This window comes from Callospermophilus lateralis, chromosome 2 (genome assembly GCF_048772815.1).
Source record: "Callospermophilus lateralis isolate mCalLat2 chromosome 2, mCalLat2.hap1, whole genome shotgun sequence".
NCBI lineage: Eukaryota > Metazoa > Chordata > Mammalia > Rodentia > Sciuridae > Callospermophilus > Callospermophilus lateralis.
This window is the reverse complement of record NC_135306.1, coordinates 137,605,722-137,632,669: the sequence shown is the minus strand read 5'-3', so window position 1 is coordinate 137,632,669 and position 26,948 is coordinate 137,605,722. Positions and strand designations below refer to the sequence as shown.

General features: G+C 34.5%; 1 pseudogene; it reads right to left on the bottom strand.

The window, feature by feature from the left end:
• Nucleotides 1–25,490, bottom strand: part of LOC143388032 (calcium/calmodulin-dependent protein kinase type II subunit gamma-like) — a 53,219-nt pseudogene extending 27,729 nt beyond the window's left edge.
• Nucleotides 25,491–26,948: the final 1,458 nt, after the last annotated feature.

Here is a 26,948-nt window from a genome sequence, read left to right as displayed (position 1 = left end):
AGGGTCTGGAAGCCCACAACAAGGTGAGAAACAGACAATCTTCATAGGTACTACAAGAACACAGGGAAGAAATCGAAATGTCTCAGATCCACACTGCAAGAAAGGAAGACACATAGACAACATGAAAAAACAAAGGAGCAAAGTGCCCCAAACAAACCAGGACACTATAATAACAGAACCCATGGACAGCAAAGCTGATGAAATGTCAGAGAAGGAGTTCAGAAAGTTCATAATTAAAATGATCTGTGAACTAAAGAATCACCTAAGTGAGCAAATACAAGTAAAAATTGATCACTCCAACAATGAAAGCAAATACAGGTAGCAAAAGATATTACTTCAAGAGAGAAATAGAGACTCTGGGGAAAAAAAAGTCAGAAATCCTTGAAATAAAGGATAAAAACTCAAAAAATGAAAGATAAAAACTCAAATGAAAAACTCAATACAAAGCATAACCAGCAGACTAGATCACATGGAAGAAAGAATGTCAGATAATGAAGACAAAGTATACAATCTGGAAAATAAAGTCGATCACACAGTGAAGATAGTAAGAAACCATGAACAGAATATCCAAGAATTATGGGACAGCATCAAAAGACTTAATCTAAGAGTTATTGGGATAGAGGAAGGCACAGAGTTTCATACCAAAGGAATGCACAATCTCTTTAATGAGATAGTACCACAAAATTTCCCAAGCATGAAGAAGGAATTGGAAAACCAAATATAAGAGGCTTACAGGACACCAAATGTACAAAATTACAACAAATCTACACCAAGGCTTATTATAATAAAAATGCCTAGCATACAGAATAAGCATAGAATCTTGAAAGCCAAAAGAGAGAAGGATCAGATCACATATAGGGGGAAACCAATTCATATCTCAGCAGATTTTTCAACCCAGACCCTCAAAACCAGGAGATCATGGAACAACATACACCAAGCTCTGAAAGAAAATGAATGCCAACCAAAAATCTTTTTTTTAAAATATTTTTTTAGTTATACATGGATACAATATCTTTATTTATTTATTTATTTATTTAGTTAGTTAGTTAGTTATTTTTATGTGGTGCTGAGGATCGAACCCAGGGCCTCATGCATTCAAGGAAAGCACTCTAGCACTGAGCTATAACCCCAGGCCAAAGAATCTCATATACAGCAAAGCTAAGCTTAGGTTTGATGATGAAATAAAAACCTTCCATTACAAATAAAAGTTAAAATAATTTACAACTAGAAAGCCTGCACTACAGAACATCCTCAGCAAAGTATTTCAAGAAGAGGAAATGAAAAACAATAATGAAAATCAGCAGGGGGAGGGATTACACTAAAGGAAAATCTAATCATAGGAGAAACAAGAGTCACGTTAAATACAAAAAAATAAAAAAAAATGGCTAGGAATACAAATAATGTCTCAATAATAACTCTGAATGTTAATGGCCTGAACTCACAAATCAAAAGACATAGACTAGCAGATTGGATTAAAAAAAGACCCAACAATAATTATGCTCCCTCCAAGTGACCCATCTCATAGAAAAAGACATTCATAGACTGAAGGTGAAGGGTTTAAAAAACATCATATACCACTCTCATGGACTGTGGAAGCAATCAGGGGTTTCCATCATCATATCAAATAAAGTAGACCTCAAACTAGAGTCAATCAAAAAGGATAAAAAAATTACATACTGCTCAAGCAAACCATACACCAACAAGACTTAACAATTATATTTATGCCCCAAACAATGAAGCAGTTATGTTCATCAAATAAACTCTTATCAAGTTCAAGAGTCAAATAGACCACAACACAATAATTTTGGGTGACTTTAACCTATCTCTTTCATCACTAGATAGATCTTCCAAACAAAAGCTGAACAAAGAAACTGTAGAACTCAATAATACAATTAATAACTTAGAGTTAACTGACATATATAGAATATTCCATTCTTTAGTTCGAGAATATACTTTCTTCTCAGCAGCATATGGATCCTTCTCTAAAATAGACCATATATTATGCCACAAAGTAACTGTTAGCAAATATAAAACAGTAGAGATACTACCCTGAATTCATTCTATCAGATCATAATGGAATGAAATTAGAAATCAATGATAAAATAAGAAATAAAATCCACTCCAATACCTGGAGACTAAATAATATGCTACTGAATGAACAACGGGTTACAGAAGACATCAAGGAGAAATTAAAAAAACAATTTAGAGGTGAATAAGAACACAGATACAACATATTGAAATCTCTGGAACATCATGAAAGCAGTTCAAAGAGGAAAGTTCATTGCATGGATGGAGTTCATTCCTTAAAAGAAGAAAAATCAACAAATAAATGACTTAACACTATATCTCAAAGCCCTAGAAAAAGAACAAATCAACACCAAAAGCAGAAGAAGGCAGGAAATAATTAAAATCAGAGCTGAAATAAATGAAATTGAAACAAAAGAAACAATTGAAAAAAATTGACAGAACAAAAAGTTGGTTCTTTGAAAAAATAAATAAAATTGACAGACTCTTAGCCATGCTAACAAAGAGAAGGAGAGAGAAAATTCAAATCACTAACATACGTGATGAAAAAGGAAATATCACAACAGACACTACAGTAATACAGAAGATAATTAGAGATTATTTTGAAAACTTGTACTCCAATAAAATAGAAAATATCAAAGGGATTGACAAATTTCAAGAGTCATATATTTTGCCCCAATTGAATCAGGATGATATACACAATTTAAACAGATCAATTTCAAGTGACAAAATAGCAGACACCACCAAAATCCACCAACCAAGAAAAGCCCAGGATCTGATGGATACACAGCTGAGTTCTACAAGACCTTTAAAGAAGAACTAATACCAATACTCTCCAATTTATTTCAGGAAATAGAAAAAGAGGCAGCACTTCCAAACTCATTCTATTAGGCCAATATCACTCTTATTCCCAAACAAGGCAAAGACACATCAAAAAAAGAAAACTTCAGATCAATATCTCTAATAAATATAGATGCAAAAATTCTCAATAAAATTCAAAAACATATCAAAAAGATCATGCACCATGATTAAGTGGGATTTATCCCAGGCATGAAAGGATGTTTAAAATTAAAATTAGTAAAATAGTTTCATATTGAACAAAAGATAAGGTAGGAAGATATCACTGAGAGAGGGCACATAGAGGCATACCGAAACACTTAAGGTACTTGAATTTTCTGTTAAATACACGGTCTGCATTTAGAACTGCTTCTGTAGGTATGACACATTTCAAAATTTAATATTAGAGATGCTGAGAGGATAGATTAGTGTCCAAGATGATGCCACTTGTTCTTGAGGTTCCAGGGATATCACCCCAATGTATGAATTTCCATCAAGTCCATTTCTCTGCCAGGTGACAATATCAGGGATGATGAGGAAGTTAATATATTGCTGGCTAGATAACTCATAATCCTCATCCATCCATCTCTCTACATGGACCTAAAGGGAAATAAATAACCTATAGAATAACAAAAAATTTCATTATTGACTAAGTCCTGGATCCTTAAATCCTTTGTGATTTCTAGGGAGTTGGCTGAACTAGAAGGGAAATTTTTCCAGGTACAAATGGCCATGACTGAGGAAGCTGAATGCTTTTCCCTGTATTTTCTTCCTAAATATGCCTAAGTCTTGAATTGTAGCTATCCCTGATGATGACAAAAGTTTTCATCTGAGAATCTAACAAGAGAACAAAAAACGTCTTTTTAAAAATAGGCTTGTTAATATCCTGCCAAGTTTTGACTTAAAAAAAATTAGGGTCCTTGTGAGCTTGTACTGGTCAAAAAGACAGTATTGTTTATTTTTTATTTATAGGCTGTCCTGGGGGCCAGCAATGAGACCCCATAGAAAGTATTTTACTGGAGAATATTTTTTAAAAAATGGAGGAATTAGAGCCTGAGGCATCTTGTGAGCAAGTCCAATCATAACGTTTCTTTGTCTGCTTTCCTATTATGTGACTATAAAAGGCTGTCAACAGTGCACTTAAATTTTCCTGTAGAGAGGAACTATACAGTTTATAATGAAGGTAAGAATATGCTTATAACCATATGTTTGTTCACATAAAAATGTGCCAATATAAGAATTGTTCCATTTTGAAGTTTTGGGCACCATGTGGAGGTGGTGGGTTGAAACTTCCATAGTGGGTTCCTTTGGTGTTTCTTCCCCTCGTATTATATCTTTACATTTTTCAATCTAAAGGTTTCTGTACTACCACCTCCTCTCTCACGCCCTTCCTGCTCCCCTACATTGTTCTTTTGTATTAAGGTGAGGATAGAAAACACATTCTAAATAATCTCATATTCCATATACTTGGAGACAAAGGAAATGGTTGCTTAGCAACAAGGTCCTGGTTAAAAATTCAAACATTCTTTTACTTTTACTTTCCATTTTTAGGGCAGTATTCAGGAAGGTGTTTGCAAAGAGATCCAGGACTAGGAGAAAAAAAATTTTTTTCAACAAGTTTGCCTAAGACAGAGGAGGAAACAGGAGGAAAAGGAATAGGAAGAAAGAATGGAGAAGGAAAAGAAAGAGGAGGAACAAGAGGAGGAGTTAGATGAAATTAATTAAGGAGTTGTCACCATATAAGTGACATTCTCAATGTAATGAGAATGGAGAGCAGGGATTGGAGAGATTTGACCTCAGTGGGACAGAGAGCTTCATCTTTGCATTTTCTTGCTGTTTTCTCTGGTTTCAAAACTTAATATGGGATTCCCATCAATTAGCTGAGAGCTAAATACACAAAGGAAAATTGACCCATTATATTAGTTTTTCAAAGCTTTCTTGCTTTGAGGGCTGTAGGTACAAACTGGAGGTAGCTGTTGTCCGTTACTAGGACTCTTAAAATATTTATCTGAACTAATGCTATATATCAATAGTTCTTTTTTTAAAAAAAAAAACAGGGTTAAATATTAACAATTTTTTTCAAATTATTAAATATTTTAGAAAATATGGTTGTTTAGAAGTTTATGATATTGATATCATATGATTGACTTTTCCATCTCATATCATGCATTTGTTTAGTTTATTGTGAGCAATATGCCTATATTAATGTTACTTCTATGAATTTATTCTTATAAAAATTTTTATATCTTAGAAATTGCTCATAGGACAGATAACTAAAAGAATTAACAGCTGAAAATATGTTAAATTTTTATTTTGAAGTTTTAAAATATTATTGGTATTATAGAATAATTGCTTCCAGCAAACTTGCACTAACAAAAATATTTTTCTGATTTTCTGAGTAATACATGTTGATAGTTTATTTAGGTTTTAATTGGTTACTCGTAAGGTTATTGTTGTTGTTGTTATTGTAGTTCATTTCTAACTTTTTCTTTCTAAAGTTCCTATCATGCTATTGCCAATTGAGTGCTGTCTTTTTTGTTGATTTATAAGGGCTCTTTTCATGCACACACATGCACTTACATACACATATAACATTCTTTAAATAATTACAAATGAAGTAAGAAACATGGAGATACAAAGGAATGACTAATATAAAAAGTATATATTCATTATTATATTTGTTGAAAAGCTTTTCCCCAATTTATCATTTGTCTTTCACTTTATGAGGTTTATTATATTTAATTTTTAATTTACAGTTTATTATTTTGTTTTAATAGCAGCCCAGAGAGCAAAGTGATAAACAGAGGGTCTCAAATCTGATTGCCTGTACTTGACTCTTGTCTCTGACATCTCTAGCATATGATTTTGTTAAAATTATTTTAAACTCTCTCTACCTTACTCCTCTTCCTACACAATGGATATTCAAATTATATCTAGCTCCTGGGTAATGACATTTCATCAGATTAATACATATAGAAAGTATATGGAGTGATGCCTGGCACATGCCAAGCTCTCAATAAATCCAAGTAGCTGGTATTACATAGCAAACATATTCTGTGATACCATTTTTTTGTGATTTCCCCCTCCCCAGATTTTAGGTGCAGAAAGTCCACTCCATGGAAAAACAATAAAGTACTTATTTATTGATTGTTTTATTTTCTTCATAATTTATTTAATGGTTAAATTGGTTAAATTTCTTAATGTACCAGAATTTATTTTGGTATATGGTAAGAAGTGAGTTAACATAATTTTCTTCCCAATTGTAAAATGTTTTATTTTGTCTATTAACCTGCCCATCTCATTCATTTTTGTAATTCCTTCATTATTTAAAAGTTTTATATATATTTGTATCTGTTTCTGAATTTTCTATTCTATCCTGTTATTTTGTCTTTTATCCTAATACCATATTGAAAATAAACATGATAAGCTTTAATATTTAGTAGGCAAATTGTGATTTTGCCATTTTCAAAATTTTCTTAACCATTTTTAACTGTAAAGTACTCTAGGTAATTAAGTAAATCATTTTAATATATTAAAAATACCATCAGGATCTTGAATAGGATTATATTGATCTTTAAACTGAATTAGGGAGAAGTGATTTTTAAAACTACTTATTTTCTCTAAAAATCTCCCATAGATTTTTTTAGTGTTTTCATAAAGTTTCTTACACATTTCTTGATATTATTAGCAGTTTTTTAAAATTAATTATATATATATATATATTGCTAATTGTAAAACAGATTTTTGCCTCTCATGTATTTAACTAGATGCAAGAAGAGCAAATGACCATCCAAGTTCTTAACTCAAACTTTCTTCACTTACATGTCTGTGTATGCTCTACTTGGTAGAAGATGATTAGATTCTGAATCACGGATTCCTTACTAAACATAATTTAAACTTGAAATGGGGTACTCTGTTTCTACAAAAAAATCTCTCCCCTCTCTCTTCTCTCTCTCTCTCTCTCTCTCTCTCTCTCTAACTTCTTCAGTAAACCTCACTACTCTAATAGGTAGCTCGAGTCTGCGGGTACAAGAAGCTGTCCTGGAGCTGGTTTAAAGGTAATTAGAGCCTGTCTCTTTAATTCAAACTCCCTTTGGATTTCTCACGTAGCTGAAGCTTCACCTATGAAGACTGTGCTGGCCTCGGGCTAAAATTGACTTGATGGCAGCTGTAAAATGACTTGGGCACAAGATGATGGCATAATTTAAGGGCCAAACTTATGCAGTGCCAGGGCAGAGACCCTCTAGAAAATGGCATTTGTGCTGAGCTGTGAGGAATCAGTAGGAATTAACAAGCAACCTATGGATGTTTCCAAGGCAGGAGTGAGCCAGGACACAGGATTCTCAGAGTTAAGATAGAGCCTATGTAGTTGTAATGTAGAAATCGGGAGAGGAGAGATATAGCACGAGGTGAAGTCATTGGGGATAGGGTCAAAATAAGTTTTTTATTTTTATTTTTTTATTTTAATCTTAAAACTCCTTTTCTAAATTTGTTAGTTTAAAAGTTTTTAGTTGACCCGCAACAATTACACATGTCTACAGGGTACAGCGTGATAATCAGATACATGGTTTACAGTGTGTAATGATTATATCAAGGTTTTATCCTTAAAGGGAAAACAAAATATACCTTGAAAAAAGTTAAAAACAATCGAGGAATGGTGATGTATGCCTATAGTCCCAGTGACTTGGGAGGCTGAGGTGGGAGGATACCAAGTTAAGGGTTAGCCTGGGTAACTTTGTGAGACTCCAATTTTAAAATAAAGTAATAAAAAGGTTTGGATGTATAGCTCAGTGATAGAATGACCCTGGGTTCAATGCCCAGTAATGGAAAAGAGGTGTGTGGGGAGAGGGAGAAAAGTTAAAAACAGAAAAGCCATCAACATAACTAATACCATACACATATTTTCCCTTGAAAATCAGCGTAGTTCCCATGGTTATCTGCCATAGTCCATGACGGAACAGTCTTATGATAGTTAATCTTCTTAAGCCCACTGTGAGGGGGTTAGCTTGCCCCACAGATTTCTTGACAGAATTTTGCACTCTAATCAAAGTCTAATCAGGCCAGTATCTTCCTCAAGATGAGAAAGTACTGGAAGCATTATAGATGTTCTTTGACTTAGCAATGAGGCTACATCATAATTAACCCATTGTAGATTGAAAATGCATTTAATACCTAACCTAATGTTACTGAACACTGTAGCTTAGTCTCACCTACCTCAGACTACTGAGAACACTTACATTAGCCTACTTTTGACAAAAACCTCTAAGCCTAATACTTTTTGATAATAAAGTATTGAATATGTCATGTGCTTTATTGAACATATGAAGTCAATAATCACTGGCAACATAGTGTACTGTAGAAGCAGTTGCTTACTCTTGTGGTGGTGTGATTGACTGGGAGCCATGGCTTGTGGCTGCTTCCCAGCATAGCAAAAATTATCATGTCACATATGAGCAGCTTGGAAAAGATCAAAAGTCAAAGTGTGTTTTTTTACTGAATGGATATTGCTTTTATGCCATTGCACTGTTAAAATGTTGCAAGCCAAACCATTGTTAGCCAGGGTCTGATTGTTATGGCTAAAAGTTCTGTTTGCTTTTCTTTTGTCAGTACTGTTGAAAGCAAATCACAGATCCTCTTAAAAAAAGTAACTTCCCATGAAAAAAAAAAATCACACCATTCCCTCAATTAAAGTCAAGGATGATAAATGCCAAAACGCCTTAAGGAATGTCAAATCACTTCAGAATATGTCTTCTAATTGAAGCCAGAATATTAGTCTCTTAACTTTGGCACTGTGTACACTTTGGGCCAAATAACTCTTTATTGTGGAGGGCTATCCTGTGCATTGTAGGAGGTTTAGCAGCAGCTGCCCTGGGCTTTATCTCTTAGATGCTAATAATGTCAAGCCCAGTTGTGACAACCAAATCGAGAGACTATACAAATGCTTTTTCCCACTAATTAATACTATTATACTCAGTTTTACTTCACTTTTTATGAATTCACTATCATAAGGTAATATTTAACAAATGAGATTTAAAATTATTAATAACTGCTAGCTCTCCTATCATGTACAAAGGCAGTTGTATATCTTTCATCCATTTATTCATCACTTATTTAATACTTGCTATATTAAACACTTGCTAGAGCTTTAATCAAATGAGAACACACTGCATATGTCCTAGACTGCAGGGAAAGATTAAAAAAGAAAAAAGTGAGAATGTCTCAGGAGAAGTTGAGAGGCAAGAAGAATAGTCAGAATTTCAGGTGAGGAATGGAGCTTCTAGGAAAATAAAAGGAGACATGAAACTCTGCAGAAACCTGAACTGAAAGAATGATCAAGGCTTGCCGTGGGAGAAAATGCCCGTTTATTGAGAAACAGCTCTGCAAATTTATAGAGCTGGGGGTGGTTTGACAGTTAGCATGGGTTGCCTTTTGATTGGTGAGTAAGGATCAGGTGAGCCAGCAGGGCTAGTCTGATTGGTGGGTAAGAATCATGTGAGCCAGCAGGGCAAGTATTTTTCAGGCTGGTAGATTCAAGGAATGACTGGGAAGCTTAAAGATTTGCACAAATATTCTGGGACGTGCATTATGATCATATCTGTTTCAAGCATGAGAAAACTGAAAAGTTAAACATTTAGCTTAAGGTAACTTAGCTAGATGGTAACAAAATTAACCAATCAATTTACTTCCTGGATTATTGTTGTTTGCCTTTTCCAATTAAATTCAGTGGAATTAGAGATACTTGGAATACTCTTGACAAGAAAGAAAAAAGGAAGGAGAGGAAGAAAAGAAAGAAAGAAAGAAAAAGAAAGAAAGAAAGAAAGAAAAAGAAAGAAAGAAAGAAAGAAAGAAAGAAAGAAAGAAAGAAAGAAAGAAAGAAAGAAAGAAAGAAAGAAAGACCTTACAATGATTAAAAAAAAAAGTAACACTCCCTGTGGCTGGGATTGTGACTCAGCCATAGAGTGCTTGCCTAGCAGATTCGAGGCCCTGGGTTCAATCTTCAGCACAACATATAAATAAATAAAATAAGGATATTGTGTACAACTAAAAAATAAATATTTTTTAAAAATAACACTCCCTGATATTAGTATGTTTCACAGGTCATACTCACTGACATTCTCTCTTGTGATCTTTCCACCAACCCTATGAGTTAAGAGTATGCATTATCCTTTCTGCTTCTTAGAGGCAGAGTAGTCTCACAGAGTGTGTTTAAATATAGCGCTTACAAAGCCATGCCTGCTCTCTCAGCATGGATATACAGTTCCCATAGGGCAATGTAATGGTGCATTGTATTTTAGCTTGTCATTGTATTTTACCACCAGGATGCTGCCATCATTTTGCTATCCTTGAAAGCAGTTCAATTTCTGCACTTAGAGTTGAAATTATAGGGTCTCCAAGCTAAATTTAAAAAAGTAATTTACTGCTGTCCCCATGAAGAAACAAAACCAATCAATGCAATAAAAAATTTTAGGATCATTCTGTACTTTGTACAGTTGCTATTGCAGTCATGTGACTCACAGGGAGCTGCAAACTGCCTGTCATTATGAAATATTTAGAAAGCAGAACCATGCTTGGTCTGAGGTAGGTAGTCAAGAAATGTGTGTTAGATATATGGGTGGAAGAGTTAATGGAAGGATGAAAGGTGGATGGAAAGGATGGGTGCTCCTAGGAATGAGAGATGGTGATTATTTCCCAACACCTTTGTCTTCCTTTGTTTTCTGCTAAGAACAAGTTCTCTGTAACTGGTTTCAACAGAGATTCTAATTCCAGTACTTGTCCAAAAGAAATATAAGAGCAGGTGAAAACTGTTGAAATAAGCCTTTTAGTTTTGAAATCTCCTTACTAAGGGAGAGGCACTCAGTACTCACTGTCACAAATGCTTTAATTATCAGGCCCCAACTTGACTCCCCTTTCTTTTCTATAAGAACTGTTAATTGCTAAGTCCAATCTCACCTCACTCAAGGGTTCATTATGTAGTATTTAGAGTGTAGAACCATGTTGGCCTGAGGTAGGTAATAAAAAAATGTGCGTAAGTGAGATAGATGGGTGGAAAAGTTAATGGGAGGATGGGAGCTGGATGGAGGCTGGGTGATTTTAGGAATGAGAGAAACTGTCCCCTGATTTTATTTATATTTGTATCACTTTTGCTCAGACTCCCATCACCTCTATTTTTAGTTCTTATACTATATTGGTGTCTCAACTGATCTATTATCTCATGATTTTCCACTATATCTATAGCACATATTTAAATTAAAATTCAAAAACTTATTTTGGTATTTCTTCTGCCTCCCAGAACTTTCAATGGCTCTACATGATAGAGCCCAAATTTCTTATTTTAGCCTACAAGGTCTCCCATAATGAGACCCTTCATATTTATATGTGCATAAACCTACTTGAACCTGAAAGGTAGCTTCATTTTACCCAGTACCTGTTTTACACACCACCTCATATCATTTATTCTTTTGTACAATATTTACTGAAATCTTTCTATATAGGCTGTATGCTAGACCATGTATATCAGGAAACAGAATGAAATATGAAAAGATGCACTTCTGTGTTCAGGGAAGTGTTTCCAGGGATATGTAGGCAAGCTATTTTTTCAGAGAATAAATATGTTTTATAGGATAAAGACACTGGAGGGGCTCAACAGAGAGACAACCACTAGATTAAGTTGAGTGCCTCCTTCTTTGGATTCTCTCTTTAGCTCAGTACTTCATATGTTATAATTTGTAAGTAGTCATTATCCCTGAAGTCAGAGATGGAGTCTCATTCATTTCTCACTCCTAAAAACCTATGTCAGTGTCAGATCAATCCTATGAACACATGCAGCAGAGAGCAATCACTGGTTGTTTGCTTAAGGAGAGGTGCCATCAAAGGGACTATAGAGATTTTCCCAGTTGATGTCCATAATATCTTTGGGCATTATTAATGATTGGTAATACCTCTGTTTTACTAGTGATATAAAATAACTTGACCAACAAGTATTAAATGCAGTATCTAGGATTAGAACCTTGTTCAGTATGATGCTCAAACTCTTAATCCTTCCTGAATATTACCATATAAATGATTTAGTAATGAATAAGTTAAATTTTTTTCTTTCCATGTGGGTGCTTTCTCTACCCCTAGGACTTTATAATGTCTTGAAAGAAATCAGACACATTCAAAAATTATTTTATTTTCCTCTAAAATGAAAGTTGTTCAAGATGAAATGATAAAAGTAAAATTAGTCATTCCAGAGAAGCTATAAGCTCCAGGGACATGCAGGGAATCAGGACAGGTACATATGATGAGTCCTGTATGTGACTGCTGAAAGGGCTGGCAATAGAGCCCACAGATTTATCAAGACAGAATCATATTATGTGTTCTGCTTTTTGTAACCCCTAAATTCTGAGACCAGAGGTGACAATCACAGAGAAAGGAGATGGCTATTTTCTGAAGGGGACTAACAAATTTCCTTTCTTTCTTCCCAAGTCAATCAAGTTGCCTTGCTTTGTCCTCTGCCAAGATGAGAGATGACTTTTCATTCTTCTGCAGATATAAGTCATTGAAGGGATGGAATTTTAAAAGAAGAAAGCCTGCTTGTGCAGAGAGAAAAGGACTTGCACTGGATTTGGCAGGATTGGGTAGCTGCCCCGTGTTGGCCACTGTGATAAGGTGAGAGTTATCAGGAGCTCTGGGACATTTTGAAACCCTTAGAGTTTCTTAAATCCTCTGATCATACTGGCATGGTTGAAGTAAGAGTCCTATAACAGGTTCGAGCTGCTCAGAAGGAGGAGCTAAAAGAAAGTAGAGAGAATACAAAATCTGACTCCAGAAAGTTCAAGTTCTGACTGCAGCTTGTGAACCTTTGTGAACCTTTCTTACCACCTTTGTGAACCTGTTAGAGATTTGGCTTACTATCTGAAAATGGAGAAAAAGTACCTGCAAAAGGGTCTTAAGGAGTAAGTCCCATTTTACTTGTGAAAGAGTCTAAAACATGAAAGTGATTCCATATTTTTTCTTGTCTCAATGCCTAAGATGAAGAATTCTTCTACCCTCACTCCCACCCAAGTTGATTTTAATAGACTGATCTTTGCAACTGATAGAAACAGTTGATTAGGTCTTAGACCCTATATCAAACAATTATGTATTAAGAGCCCTAATTATAAAAGTGAAAATTATTCCCAGATTCTTTTCTTAGTCCTAGGGAAAATTTTGGCATTCCTTGCCCTTCTAGAGCATGGTTAGTCAAATTCTCCTTTATATATCATAAGACCTCCTGGAATTGCCCAAATAATTAATGTTTTTCTTCTGTCTTTTGTAACTCTGTTATCTATTATACTTATTTTATGTAGTTTAAGAATTAAAATATTGTCACAAACTACTAACTGACATGTACATCATTAAGAGATGAGGTTATACAAAGACATTGTGAGAATTGTTGGCCTTATGTTTGAATAATGCAAAGGACTTTCTCATAGAACTTACCTCACATCAGCCATGAGATTTGCCATCTTATTTTAGCCTTGTCAATTATTTGTGTCTTAGATGACAAATAATAATAATAATAATAATAATCAAGACCAAAAGGCATCTGTATACAAAGTACTCACTCTGGTTGAAGGAGCTTAGTGAGCAGAACATGGGCTTTGTATTAGCTCTCTTAGGCCAATGCTTTTGTGTGAAACTTGGATCACTATTTTCAGTGACCCTAGATCCTAACAACTGTTCTTGGGGACTTGGATTAATCAGACTATAGTAACTCTTCCCAATGTAAAACTTTTGTCTGCTGGCATCCAAAGAGGTTGGATGCAAATCCATATATGTTTTCTTCTAAGATCAGGTATGTATGGGTCAAGGACTTCTACAATTATGAAGGAAAAACACTAATTAAAGTGTTAATAAAAAATTATTCAGTCCTACAATGTGCAACCCATTGAGGTGAATTCTTTCAAAAATTGTTTCATTTGATCTCTAGTAGAACTGGATCTAGGAAGTTATTATTGCACTTACTTTATAGTAACAAAGTGGTGGCTTAGAGGTGAAACAGAATCACCCAGGAAATAAATATCAGAGACATATTTCAAATTGAAGTCTTCTGAATCCCCAGTTTTGTCCTCTCTTTATAGTGTTATGCTGCCTTAAAACATCCTAATTTTGTAATGTCAAATTTACTTTATTTGAAGGATTCTCCCATGTTGCAATAGGTAGAATATTACTCTAGGGCAAATACATAGGATATCAAGCTAATACTAAACTCTATAAAGTGATTTTTAATTTGTATATCTTTTGAAATAATTACTTGGTTGATTATATGTTCGTTGTCAGTAAAGTAAGCTGGTCAGAGATTATAAATATTGATCCATTTGGCCTACCAGCTTCTACAAGGTAATGTACTCAAGTAAGAAAAGCTATTCACTTATTTGTTAATCATTCATTCTATACAAAAATATTTATTGGGGTACCATTTGTTGAAGAAGCTATCTTCTCTCCAATGTATATTTTTGGCACCTTTATTTATTATGAGATAACAGTATTGATGTGGGTTTGTCTCTGTGTCTTCCATTTTTTACCATTGGCCTATGTGTCTGTTTTGGTGCCAGTAAAATGCTGTTTTTATTACTCCAGCTCTGTAATATAATTTAAGGTCTGGTATTGTGATGCCTCCTGCTTTACTGTTCTTACTAAGGATTGCTTTGGCTATTCCGGGTCTCTCATTTTTCCAAATGAATTTCATGATTGCTTTTTATATTTATATGAAGAATGTCACTGGGATTTTAATAGGAAACAAATTAAATTTGTATAGTGCTTTTTATATTATGGTCATTTTGACAATGTTAATTTTCTCTATCCAAGAATATGAGAGACCTTTCCATCTTCTAAGGTCTTCTTTAATTTCTTTCTTTAGTGTTCTATAGTTTTCATTGTAGAGGTCTTTTACCTCTTTTGATATATATTTATATATTTATATTTATTCACTTTTTCAGGCTATTGGGAATGGGGTAGTTTTCCTAATTATTCTTTCAGTAGATTCATCACTGATGTATAGGAATGCATTTGATTAATATTAATTTTGTGTTTTTTTAATATCAGGGATTGAACTCAGGGGCACTTGACCACTGAGACATATTCCCAGCCCTATTTTGTATTTTATTTAAATATTTAGAAACAGGGTCTCACTGAGTTGCTTAGCTCCTCACTGTTGCTGAAACTTGTTTATGTGGATCCTCCTACCTCAGCCTCCCAAGTCACTGGTATTATAGCCATGCACCACTGTGGCCAGCTGGGTGTTAATTTTATATTCTGCTACTTTACAGAATTTATTTATGAGTTACAGAAATTTCCTGGTGGAATTGTTTGGATCTCCCAAATATAGAATGATGTCATTGGCAAATAGGGATAGTTGAAGTTCTTCTTTTCCTAGTTGTACCCCTTTAATTTCTTTCTTTTAATTGCTCTGGCTAGAGTTTCAAGGATGATGTTGAATAAAAGTGGTTAAAGAGGGTATCTTTGTCTTGTTGCCACTTTTAGAGGGAATGCTTTCAATTTTTCTACATTTGGAATGATGTTGGCCTTGGGTTTAGCATATATAGCTTTCACAATGTTAAGGTATGTTCCTACTATCCCTAGTTTTTCCAGTGTTTTGAACATGAAGGGGTGCTATATTTTGTTAAATGCCTTTTTTTGCATCTATTGAGTTAATTATATGATTCTTGTCTTTAAGTCTGATGATGTGATTAATTGCATTTATTAATTTTTGTATGTTGAACCAACCTTGCATCCCTGGAATAAATCCCTTTGATTGTGGTGCACTGTTTTTTTAGTATGTTTCTGTATATGATTTGCCAGAATTTTATTGAGAATTCTTGCATCAATGTTCAGTCAAGCATATTGGTCTGAAGTTTTCTTTCTTTGATGGGTGTTTGTGTCTGATTTTGATATCAACATAATATTAGCCTAATAGAATGAGTTTGGAAGGGTTCTCTCCTTTCCTATTTCATGGAATAATTTGAGGAATATTGGTCTTAATTCTTCTTTGAAGGTCTTGTAGAACTCAGCTAAGAATCCATCTGGTCATGGGCTTTTCTTAGTTGGTAGGCTTTTGATTGTATTTTCTATTTCATTGGTTGAAATTGTACTTTCTATTTTATATCATCTATATCCTCCTAATTCAATTTGGGTAAGTCAAATGTCTAAAAATTTGTCAATGCCTTCAAGAATTTCTATTTTGTTGGGGTATAAATTTTCAAAGTAGTTTCTGTTTTTTTTTTTATATTTCCATAGTGTCTGTCATGATACTTCCTTTTTCATCATGAGTTTTAGTAATTTGAGTTTTCTCTCTCCTTTTCATTAGGGTGGCTAAGGGTTTATCAATTTTATTTATTTTTTCAAAAAAACAACTTTTTGTTTTGTCATTTTCAATTGTTTCTTTTGTTTCCATTTCAATGATTTCAGCTCTGATTTTAATTATTTCCTATCTTCTAATGCTTTTGGTGTTGATTATTTCTTCTTCTTCTCCTTCTCCTTCTCCTCCTCCTCCTCCTCCTCCTCCTTCTTCTTTCTTCTTCTTCTTCTTCTTCTTCTTCTTCTTCTCGGCTTTGAGATATAATATTGGGTTATTTTTTTGGCTATTTTCCATTCTTTTAATAAATGAGATCAATGCAATGAACTTACCTCTTAAAACTGCCTTCATAGTGACCCAAAGATTTTTATATGTTGTATCACTATATTATGGATCTCTAGGGGAACAGATTCAATAGGAAGTATAATTATAAAATTATAAAAGAATAATTATAAGGTTGGGTTATGTGACTAGAAGCTGGATCATTCACAATGGCTGACTACATGCTAGAAAGCTGGGAGAACCAGCAACTGCACAGTCCAAGAGGCTGAAGCCCCAGAACAAGGAGGAATCAATGGTGCTACCTTAGTAGGAAACCTAAGTCTTCTGGAGAATCACTGTCAGAGTCTGCTTTGGAAGAGTGAAGAAGTGAGAATCCAATAACCTCAGATGATTGCAGCAGCAATTAAGAAACTGTTCAAGAACAAAGTTGCATCTGCTGTTTCTTCTGTGTTCTTCCAATTTTTATTCCATCCAAGCCCTCATCCAATTGCTTAGGGAAGGTCTCAATTTTAGTTGGCCATACCACATGCCAATCATTCCTAGTCACACCCTCACTGACTCTCTTAATCCTTGGCATCTCTTAATCCAATCAAACAACAATTTAAATTAACCATCACAATCACTATTCTTATTTACTTCTAAGCATTTTTATTTCATCCCTAATTTCTTCTGCTATCCATTTCTCATTCAATAGCATGTTATTTAGTCTCCAGGTGTTAGTGTAGCTTCTATTTTTAATTTTACCCTTAATTTCTAATTTCATTCTATTATAATCTGATAGAATGCAGGGCATTATCTCTATTTTTATTTTCTAAAAATTGTTTGTGGCATACAATTTGGTCTATTTTGGAAAAGAATCTGTTTGCTGCTGAGAAAAAAACTGTATTCAATCAATGATGGATGAACTATTCTCTATATATCTGTTAAGTCTAAATTTATTGATTGTATTGTTTAGTTCTATAGTTTCTTTGTTTAGTTTTTGTTTTGAGGATCTATCCAGTAGTGAGGTGTTTTAAAGTCACCCAGTATTATTGTGTTGTGGTCTATTTGATTCTTGAAATTCAGAAGGCTTTCTTTGATATATGTAGATGCTCCATTGTTTGGAGCATAAATATTTATGACTGTTATGTCTTGTTGATGTATAATTCCCTTAAGCAGTATGAAATGTTCTTCTTTGTCCCTTTTGATTAACTTTGGCTTGAAGTGATATGAGGATGGAAACTCCTGCTTGTTTATATGGCCCATGTGCATGATATGTTTTTTCCCATCCTTTTACCTTCAGTCTGTGGATGCCTTTGCCTATGAGATGAGTCTCTTGAAGATAGCATATTGTTAGTTCTTATTTTTTAACCCAATCTGCCAGTCTATGTCTTTTGGATGATGAGTTTAGGCCACTTACATTCAATGTTATTATTGAGATATGATTTGTATATCCAGTCATTTTGGTTTATTTCTGGTTTTTTTTTTTTTTTTTTAATCCTTTGATTGACTCTTCCTTTGGTGTACATCCTCCCTTTGCTTGGTTTTACTTTTTTTTTTTTAATTTCATGTTCATGAGATATTTTGCTAAGGATGTTCTATTGTACATGGGGTAATCACTGAAGAATCTGCAAATTTGGTTAATGTCGCAGTCTGGCTGTAGCAAAATAACCCCGGGGGTGACGAACAACTTGTGTACATTGATACAGCAGCAGTGGGAACCATTTATTGTAGGACAACAGAGGTATGTATACATTCCACACAGCTTATCTTAATTAACATAAACTACATACAGCAGTCAACCAATAAGGAATCTCCACACTTAATGGCTCCCTGGCAGTTACTTTACAAACCACTCCCTCTGGCATTTTGCCAGGCGCCATCTTGACTTGTTTACAGACTCTAACAGGTTAAAGATTCAAATTTAAAGATTTACGAAACTGAGTGATTTCTTAACAAGATTAAACTCTCAGAAATCTATGCCAAGGTACATCTTAATCAAACTATGAAAGTTAAAAACAAAGAAAAATTATTGACAGCAACAAGAGAGGAATGACACTGTACTGAAAAATAATTCAAACTACAGCAGATTTCTCATCAGAAATAACATAGACTCAAATGAAATGGCACAATGATTATCCAGTGTTGAAAGAAATCAACTCTCAACCTAGAATTTTATGTACAGCAAAAATAACCCTCAAAAATAAATTAAAAAATTAAGAGATTCTCAGATGAAGGAGAACAATTTGTTACATGTAGTTCTATCATAAGAGGGCATGAAGGGAAGTTCTCTACACAGAAAAGAATTAAGAAAAGTAAGTCTAGAACATTAGGAAGGTAGAAAATACAATGGTAAGAGTGAAAATATATGGAAACTGTATCTGAAACAGACTTTACTTGTGTTTTCTAACGTATACGTGAGAGTCAAAACAAAAAATTGTAACACTGATGTGGTTATCAATGTATGTAGAGACAATTATGCTAAGAAGTTGGGGGTGTATTGTGGCATAAGTGGAGGGAAATTTGCTAGGTGCCATGGTGCAGACCTATAATCCCAGTGACTCCAGGGGCTGAGGTAGGAAGATCGAAAGTTCAAGGCCAGCTTCAGCAATTTAGTAAGGCCCTAAGCAATTTAGCAAGCCCCAGTCTCAAAATAAAAACTACAAAGGGCTGAGTATGTGTCTCAATGATAAAGTATCTCTGGATTCACTTCCTAGCAACAACAACAACAACAAAAGGCAAGTTCTCTGTACTTCACTTAGGGTGGTAAAATGTCAACATGGTATAATGTTATAAATTATGTGAGTCTAATGCCTAAAGTAACTACTAAAAACTGGGTAAACAGAGACACTCAAAAAACCATGATAAATAAGTATAAGATGTTAAAATAACCTACAGAAAGAAGGGGCAAATAAAGCAGGAATAAATAAATAGAAAATGAACAAGACGAGTCAAATGAATTTCAATTATGTAACATTCTTAGAATGACAAGCATTGAGAACAAATTAGTGGTTGCCAGGGTTTCCGGTTGTGGGAGGGAGGAGCATGAGGGAAGTCTTGGAAATGAAGTAGTTCTGAAAATCTACTGAAATGATAGTTACACACATCTCCACATGTAAAAATGGTGCCGAACTATACACCAATGTGGGGTATTTAATATGTATTTCAAATAAATATAATATTTTAGAATAAAAAAAATTTAAATAGCAAATATTAGAAGCCAAATAGAAATATGTGGCTCCTGAGTCTTAGCCCAACTCTTTTTTCAGTGTTATGTGACTGTGGAAATAGCCAAAAGTAAAATGTTGAGCATATGTGGGCAGCCATATATGTCATAAATATATTTTTAATTACCTGATAATTTTGTCAACACTCTTTTACCTGTTATATCTACAGTTACAACACCAGAGCTCTCCTTGTTTCAATTTTTCTGTGAATGTTTTCCTGAGTCTACAGGTTTCACATGCACAGTAATGGCAGTCACATTTCCCCTGTGCCACTTAACATGTTCATATGCAGTCCAGTGCTTTTCGTTCGTTGTATCATATTGGCTAGCCTTATTTACCTAATCATGTTATAAGCTCCTTAAGGTCAGGCATAAGTGTTATGTTTTTTCTAGCTATACACTTGACCCCGAGATTTTGCTAAATCCCTTCTTTGTAAGTTGATGAAATGATGCTCAAGTGCATTCATTAGAAAGTCATTTACAAAATTTTGAAAAGTCAATCCTTTTCAAAATTGACTTAAAATGGCATTTCAGAGATACATTGTCCAAGAAATTCAGATGTTGGCTTCAAGCAATATCTGTTTTCTTCTGTGAAAATGTAAGGCTCTGATTTCAACACAAATTTTATATTTCAAGAAAAAAATTCAAATCTAATTGGATTGAACATTGATTGGAATTAACTGGTGGTAAATGTAGATAGGTAAGATGTGGCTAGAGGAGATGGGTACTTAGGGGAATGCCTTTCGGGTTTTTATTTTGTCTGTGGTAAGGGTAATCTTTCTCTTTCCTGGTGTGATGTCCTGAGCTGCTTTCTTGCACCACAGTCTTCCATCATGATGTTCTACCTCACCTCAGGGCCCTAGAAATAGAACTGGCTATTTATGTACTGAAACCTCTAAAACTATGAACTCCCAAACCCACCCAAATAAATTTTTCCTTTTTAAAAAAATCTAATTGGATTGAACAACAAAGAGACTTCATTGGCACATGTAACAAAAAGTTTATGGGTGATTCAGTTATAGCTTGATCCAGAGGCCAATGGTACCAACAAGGATCAAACTTTCTGATCTCTGCAATGTTGGGTTCTGCCACCAGTTTCACATGATGCCGTGGTTGCTCTGGGCTGTCCTCTAATTATTGAAAAATATCTACTTCAATCTAGACTTGTACAACACAGATTCCGAAGGAAGAACATTTTCAAAGAAAAAAGAAGAATATTTTCTTTCTCAGGTTACCCAGCAAAATTTACTTTGCCTTTCTTTGACTCTGACTGGTTCCTGTGTTTATTACGAAAATCAATTACTTAAAACAGGAAAACTAAATACATAAATCAGTTTTAACAAATCTTGACAAACTCTTAGATCTGATGATGGGGATCAATAGCACCCAAATTAAATGGCTGAAAACATGTGGAAATAATTGCTCCAGTGCAAGCTTTCGACACTGTTGATGGACAGAAATCTGAAGAATGTAATCAATAATATCCACTGCAACTCAGAGACTACAACTTTGAAACACTGCAAAATCCTTTTCCTCTGGAGCAGGGCCAAGAATTTGCAGATGTGACTTTCAGATCTGGCTTTATCTTTTGTTATATTGGTGAAACCAATTAATTTTCTGTTTCAGCTTTTAAATTTTATTTAGATGCAGTTAATTCTAGGTTAGTCAATGATAGTAAGGATCAAGTAAAATAATGATATAAGAAATGCTTTAAAAACGTGTATTTAGAGATGAATAAAGATGACTTTCTCTATCTTTCATATATAGGCTTTGCATGGGATAGCATATTTATAAATGCTTTTATTCAATTATTTGTTTTCTGTTTCTTAGAGTTTGTTGTATTAAAGTTCCTATCTAGGAAATAGAACAAAAAAAATAGTATTTGTGAAAACGCATCATAATTTTCCTTTCAGCTGTAAATGCAGAGCAGTTTTACGATTTGTCATTTAAAAAAAATGTTAAGAAATGTGTTTGCAGGGAGTAGATAACTGTGAGATGTTTTTATATGTGCTAGTTTGTTAAATAATCCTTCAAATCCCATGAGGAATGTACTATTAACCCAACTGTAGACCAAGAAACTTGAGTTGAATTCTCTTACAACACAAATGGTAAACAGCAAATCTAGACTCAAGTCAAGGTTATCCTGACACCAGGTCTCTGCTCTTTCCACAATAGAATGTATTTTTTACAAGAAAATTCTAAGTTCCCCCAGAGCTAAACAATATTCAAGTTTTAAATAAATATCTCCTTGAAATACATTGTTTCTAAAAGGGTACTTTCAGTGTCCTTAGCTGTTGGATAGATGTTCATATTTTAGTATTTAAGATTTCAGAGTTTAGCCTAATCATCGTGCCATCTGCTATGAAATGATGAGCCCATCTGTCATGATATTCAAGACGGTATCAGATTCCATTTATTCTATGAGAAGACAATGACTTTTGAAATACCAAATTTGAATATGTCTGATTACAACATTGTGTTATGCTTAAGAAATTTCGAAGCTAGTTTCATATAGTTGAATGATAACTGAAGCCTTGGCATTGGTTTGGAGATGAAGAGGCAGCCAAATTGGAAAAATGCAGATCCCTAAAACTGATTTGGTAGTTTGTCAGATATAGTGTGATGCCCCTCGTCTTAGTGACTCTTGGCATTATATCCAACCATACACATTCTCTAGAAGTTTTGGAAGAAATATTCTTATAAATAGCATTCTATAAAATATTTTCAGTTCTATTCCTCATTTAATTGTCATTTAATGTAAGCATGTATTTTTATTTTCAGCTTTATTTTTTTCTCTTTGTTATTCCATTTCATGTATTTTATATTTATTTCTAGAAGTAAGCAAACCACATTCTAAGTGGAGTTGACAGTCACATGCTTCTAAAAGGAAAATACATGAACTATGGGAGAGTCCTCTTTGGGGACCAAGGCTGAGATTAAAGTGGATATCAGGTGATGCTGCTGCATTCTCTTTATCATCGTCATCATCATTGTCGTCGTCATCATCATCATCATCATCATCATTGTTATTTGGTGAAATGAGCTTGAACAAATGGTTCCTTCAGTTTTAACATGAGTTGATTCATGGACATATTTTAGGCAGGACTGGTAGAAATTATCTTCCCTTCATGTAACCTGACTTTAATCAATCATATAAGGTCATTTAGGTTTTAAAAGTGATTTACAATTCTCCAAACACTTTCTCAATTTTCAAGAAAAATTCAATTCTCAAATATGTATGAAACATTACCTGTCTCTCCCTACCTATTTCCCCTTATTCTACTCTATTTTAACCTTGGGTTGAAACTGTTTTGTTTCTGCACATATGGAATGGATTTCTTATGCTAGAATTGTTTCTTCTAAAGATCTAAGATTCTAAAGTACTTCTATGCATTCTCCCAAATTTCCAGAGGACCAATAGCATGTACAAATTTCTCACAGAGAGGCCTGTATGCAGCTAATTTAAGAAATCACATTACTTTCAGAATCTTGGGGACAATTTAGGCACAAACTATTATTACCGAGATAGACCTTTAGTAAGATTTAGTGTGGAATACAAGAAAACAATAGACACAAATCATCAGGAAAGAAAAAGAGAAAATCTTCCATGTTTGGAATTTCTCATATCTCAGATTATTTTGATCTATTGAGTTGATGAACCAAGTACCTAAATTTGAACTGAAAGAAATATTTCAAAAGGGGTTTCCTACACTGCCAATTGCACCTTTCTGTCCTTGACCTTGCAGGAGGCCAAGGTAGTGCTGGATAAAGCCCATGACCCCATGGTGTTACTATTGGCAGATTATCTGGTGACTTTAGAAGCATGGCATAAAAGACTCTTGGGATCTTGTCGCTCTCTGGTCAATCTGTAGCAAAGAACAAATTTAAATCTTAACATGTAGACAACGCCTCCCCCCCCCCCCCCCCCCCGCTTCACTTTTTTAAAAAAGAACTTTGCTGGATCTCCTTTGTCCTTATAGTGAAATGAGAAAACACTAGATTTGATGGTGTGGTCTTCATATCCTTCTCCAACACTACTTCTTATCTCCATTTGCTTCTGTGTTCTATTTAAAAAGCCCCCTGACATGAAGTTCCCTAACACATGTCTTAGTCCTGCTGAAAACCTTTTTCTCAGCTGCCCGTGTCATATAAGAAAAACCTGAGCTGCTTATTCTGTGTACCACACCCTGCATGACTGGGCTCCTACCAGCTTCTCCAGGCTCCTCTCTTGCTGCTTCCTGCCTTGTCCACCATTTTAGAAATATTATTATTATTTTTTTTGGCCAAGCTCTTTTTTCCAGCAAGGATTTTATAAATGCTCCCTGTGTACCTAGAATGCTCTCTACTCTCCTTCTTTTACCTGGCTGATACTTCTCATCCTTCAGATTTCAGAATATCAATCATTATTTTCTATCTCAAAATCTTCTTTGATATCTTTAAAGGCATCAAATTATGTTACTGAAATTATTTTACTCTTTAGATTCTATCAGTGGCAAATATTTTTTGAATAGCCTATCTACAATTTCTTTCCAAGATTTCCTTAAATTCTCTCTGAAGTCCTTGATAAACACCTAGGTGGAAGCTACCCTCTCTATTGCATAAACAAATGTAGCTTTTAATTGTTGTTTTGACTGTTTTATCAGTCATAGAGATTCCTAAAAACAATTGCATACATATTTGTGCCTAAAAGAACTTGATAAATACTAAGTTCTCAAAAGCTTCTGCTTTTAATAAAGGGAGAAAATGAATTCCACAAGCAAGTTTGATGTATATTTGAGGAATTTTGGATATTGAGGCACAAAATATGTGTAAGTGTATAGGTTCAAGGTTGCAGTATAGGAACTCAGGCCAGTTACAGGGTACAGTTTAACAAATCTTGTTGCCTTATATTTACCTTTGTTTTTCTTATTTTTTAAAATGTTATTAACATGTATAAATTGTACATATTGCTGGGCTTCAGTGTGATAGTTAAATGTATGTATACAATGTGCAATGATCACATCCAGCTGCTCTTTATCTACCCTCCCTCCCCTTTTCCAGTATCTATTCTACATTTAGATCAATTTTTTTTAAAAAAGTGACTTCCACATATGAGAGAGAAGATATGGCTATGTTTACCCTTTTTCTACTCCCATCTCCAATCCTACAAAATCCCCCTGGTCCAGGAAGCCCTCTTTCACAGACTCCAGGTGCTGAGGGAAAATGTCTCTTCTGAAAAAGACCAAGCAGATTCACTGTCATCCATAAGCCCAGGCAGACCCCAGTGTCCTGTGCTAGAAGCTTTAGACTCCCTCCTTTACCTGGGTACTGCCTGAGTTTTGGTTATCCCAGACCTTGTTTTCCTCTCTGGTATTTTAGTCAGTTATTATTAAAGGAATAAAATTAAAAGGGGCTGCAATTTGTATCAGGTGACCTCTACCTGTTCTAGAAAATAATTAGGCCTAAAGTGGAGACTGATTCAAGCTGACCCCAAAAGATTTACTCTTACACCTACCTCTGTTCCTCCTCCTCCTTCTCCTCTCCTTTGTCCTCTCTTTCTCATCTAAAATAACAGCATAAATCATTCCCTCATAGTTTGGGATACTAAAGAAATAAATTATATTAGAGTCCAGAGTTGGGAAAAGAAGAGAAAGGCTCTGAATTTAACACGTTTACCTTTGGAGGGAAATACAGTCCTAAGGAGGGAAGCTTGTAGTAAGAACTTCTGGTTTCTGCCAAGTTTTCAAAGGCAGAATTCAGTAGCCTGGACATTAGCTGTACCGATTTTAAATCCAGAGAATTGGTCTTCCTGTCCCCCGTTAACGTCTCCCTAGTCTCTTTCATAGTTTAACAAATCTGGTTGCCTCATATTTACCTTTGTTTTTCTTATTTTTTAAATGTTATTAATATGTATAAATTGTACATATTGCTGGGCTTCAGTGTGGTAGTTAAATGTATGTATACAATGTGGAATGATCACATCCTCATGAGACACTCATGAGACAAAGCGGGAAATGCTGAGGATAGAAAACAAATTATAATCAGAAAAACTGGTAGTGATGGTGGTGTTTGGGGGTATCGGGGTTTGGGTTTTGAGTTTGGAAACCTTCTAAGAGAAAACTTTATTCCAAAGGACATCTTGTCATTGAGAAGAATACAGCACAGATGAGAGAAGATGCCATTATATAAAGGAAGCAACCCAAGTACTAAGTGTGAAGGAACTGGGTTCAGCACCCAACACAAACCAGGGCTTGGGATTCTGTCCTTTACCTGCTCAGCACCTGCTATTACAACTGGCCCAGATTTCTGCTTAGAGATCCTAGTTTGAGTCTATGTATTGTGTCATCTTGGACAGAGTTATTTGCATTCTTGAATTTTCAATTTCATTTCCTTTTAAAATCAGGCCATCTCTTTTTCATGACCAAAGTTGGTATCAATAGAAAGAATGAAAGTAAAAAACATTTCAGTCTCCACTTTAGGCCCAATTATCAACTACACACAATTACATCCTTTTGTATTAGTAGAGTAACATAAACTCCAAGTTATTAATCTTAAGAAGGAAAAGAACCAGCTAAATGGAAAAGGGGCTATGTGTGAGGCTGGGTTCTGAAGAAAGAAATTCTGTGCCTGAGGACGTAGGGAAGCCTGACAAAAAGATTAAACACACCCCCGTGCTTTGTACCATGCTTCCTGGCAGAGGAGGTTAAATCCCAGGGGTAATGACACTAGAAAACCAAATATCATGCTTCCCTCCTTACTTCCTAAAACTAATTCCTCTTGTTGTTCCTCTGTCAAAAAGAAAGACCTAGGTAACAAAGAATATCATTTTATCTGAGTGAATTTTTAGTAATTTAGAGTGTTTGGTGTTTTTTTTTAATGCTTAAAATTCCAATCCTTTTTGATAATTGTTCCTATTCAAAGAGAAAAAGTAAGAGGAAAGAGAGAAGAAAAAGAGAGAGATAGAGAAACCACCTAGTCTTATAGAAAATCTTAAATCTCCCTTATTCCCACAGTACCACCTTCAAAGAGAGGCATCATTTTTTAAAGTTTAATGTCCTAATTTTTTTTTCCTTTGAGCTCAAGTACTTTTTCACTGAGTCACTTTCTAAAGGAGATGAACACTACTTCTGGATCTGATTTTAAAAACTAAGATTGTATTTTGGATTTTCTCAAGTATCACATTAAGGGTAAGAATCGTTGCCAACTACACACAATTACATCCTTTTGTATTTCACAGTAAAAAAAAGTAATGTAGTTTGAAAAACTTTGTATGACTCATTTCTTTCTTTCTTCCTTTCTTTT